Source organism: Colobus angolensis, unplaced genomic scaffold (genome assembly GCF_000951035.1).
Source record: "Colobus angolensis palliatus isolate OR3802 unplaced genomic scaffold, Cang.pa_1.0 Scaffold58, whole genome shotgun sequence".
Taxonomy (NCBI): Eukaryota; Metazoa; Chordata; class Mammalia; order Primates; family Cercopithecidae; genus Colobus; species Colobus angolensis.
The window spans coordinates 8,410,194-8,412,927 of NW_012119376.1; the positions used below are offsets into that span (position 1 = coordinate 8,410,194).

A 2,734-nucleotide genomic window follows, 5' to 3' on the forward strand; every position below is an offset into this window, starting at 1 on the left:
CTCATGCCTGTAATCCCTACACTTCGGGAGGCCAAGGTGGGCAGATCACCTGTGGTCAGGAGTCTGAGACCAGCCTGGCCAACATGATGAAACCCTGTCTCTACTAAAAATACAAAAAATTAGCTGGGCGTGGTGGCAGATGCCTGTAATCCCAGCTACTCGGGAAGCTAAGGCAGAAGAATCACTTGAACCTAGGAGGCAGAGGTTGCAGTGAACCGAGATTGTGCCACTGCACTCCAACCCAGACAACAAGAGTGAAATTCTGTCTCAAACAAACAAACAAACAAACAAACAAAAAAATGTGAGAGAGACAGGGTTTCACCATGTTGGCCAAGCTGGTCTTGAATTTCTGACCTCAGGCAATCCTCCCGCCTCAGCCTCCCAAAGTGCTGAGATTACAGGTGTGAGCCACCACGCCTGGCCAACAAGCTAAAAACATTTAAAGATTACACTTTGCATTATTACAAAAATAGTTTGCATTACCTAATTGCACAGTCACCTGATTAAACGTTTTACATGTTGCTTGCCTCCAATTTTTCTAAACTATAGGAAACAAAAGATGACAAGATGAATAAAATCCAGAATATATACAGCTACCTCAAAAGTAAAATACAAACAACTGACGATGGGAGAAAACTCAGTTCCATGTAATGAAAAGCATGCAGTTCCTGGCATTTTACCAGGTGGGGTCATGAATGCCATTTTGTGGTTCTAGGTCCCTGCATAGGATAGGTAATATCTCTGAGACTGATTCATTTCTAGAGGAGACACAGAATGCCCAATATGCAGCACTGTCTAAGAATTTCACCAAGTTTCTGTAAAGCACCTGGCATGGTCTCTAACACATAGTAGACACTGTCAAATATGGTATATAAAAGTGCTAAATTTTTAAAGTATCTTTTACTTATCTACATATATTTTCCCATATTTGCAATTCTAAATCATATATTGTTAAGCTAAATTTAGCTATCCTAGGCAATTTTTTCCTGGCTTCTTTGGCAGTTGCTTAAGAAAGATAAGAAATGTGTTGGTAGTAATGAAATGCAGAGGTTAAGAACCGGGCATTTGGAGTTCCCGAGCTTGGTTCTAATCCAGCTCAATCATTTGGTGGTCACTGACGCTTAATCAAGTTACTTCGCTGATCTTCAGTTTGCTACCTACAATAAAATAACTGCCTTGTAAGGCTGAAATGAGACAAGGTAGTAGCGTGAGTACAGTGCCAGATGTGTAGTAAGCTCTCAATATGTGTTTTTTTAATGAGAAAAAATATCCATGATTACAAGTTATTTCTGTCCCCCCAATAATAACAACATGAATAATACTTAATACTTATTGAGTGCTTCCAATGTGCCACATACTGTTCTAAGCATTTTATACATATTTTTTCTAAAAACATCACAACTACATAAAGTAGGAATTTGGAGATATAAAAAGTAATTGTATAGTACTATACAAATGAGGAATATAGCACTAAACAAATGCAGCATATAGAGATGAAATAACTTACCCAGGATAGTAAGCAACAGAATCAGGACCTGGACCCAGAACTCAGGGAGTCTGGGTCCCCAGCATGTGCACTTTACAGCTTTACAACTACGCTACACTGCTGCCTCCTTGTGTTGCTGGAGGACAGATGCCATACAATCAATGTTGGCTAATTCTGGAGGAATTATTTTAATTCTTTTAATTTCCAGGCTGAAGTGCAGCAGTGCAATCTCAGCTCACTGCAACCTCCACCTCCCAGACTCAAGCAATCCTCCCACCTCAGCCTCCCGAGTAGCTGGGACTACAAGCGCACACCATCATGCCCCACTAATTTTTCTATTTTTGGTAGAGACGGGGTTTTGCCATGTTGGCCAGGCTGGTCTCCAGCTCCTGAGCTCAAGCAATTCACCTGCCTCAGCCTCACAAAGTGCTGGGATTACAGGTGTGAGCCACTGCATCCAACCCTATGTTACTTTTTCTTTAAATTGGAGAAAAATTTGTTATGTTTTCAATACCACTTCCCATCTCCCTGCCCAGAGACCACAACAGTCATGAATGTGGTCCACAGCCCTTTAGTCTGCGTTTTGGTAATACTTCTATTACATTTTTATGGATCCACAAATAGGTACTACTACTGCTTTGTATGTAGGATTTTTTTTTCCTTTTTTGATTTAAAAACATTGTCTTGCTACATTAAAAAAAGGTTGAAAACCACTTTGATAGACGAGAGTAACAAACATTTTTGGACCTAGCTAAGGATGGTACCTCCATCCATAGCACCTCATTCCTTGTTCAGACTACAGATGACAGGCCAAATGGGGGTACTTGGGATTTTTCTGAACTACAAATGAAAAATAATGTCAGTCCCTCTTCTATGGCAGAATTGACAAGTTACAAAATTCAGGACCCACTGGTGACAACATATCTCACTGTGAAAAACAAATGATGAGTTTGAAAGTACCAAAAGGAAATTGTTCAGAATTGGTACAGGTTAGAGCTTCAAATAACTTCAAGGGCCCTCATTATAATCACTGTCTGTGGTCTAGCCACCAGTCAGTAGAATTTGCTTCCAGAATGCCAAACAGCTTTGATGCAATGATCTCTCGTGATTTTCTCCAGCCTTCAGTGTGTAACTGCTGGAGACCAGCCTGGCTAACATGACAAAACCTTGTCTCTACTAAAAATACAAAAATAAATAAATAAATAAATAAATAAGCCAGGCATGGTGGCACATGCCTGTAATCCCAGC

General features: G+C 40.3%; 1 protein-coding gene across 1 annotated transcript in view; it reads right to left on the reverse strand.

The window, feature by feature from the left end:
* The window catches only part of PEX7 (peroxisomal biogenesis factor 7), a 114,599-nt gene that overhangs the window by 53,794 nt on the left and 58,071 nt on the right, over positions 1 to 2,734 (reverse strand). The gene's annotated exons all lie outside the window — the stretch shown is intronic.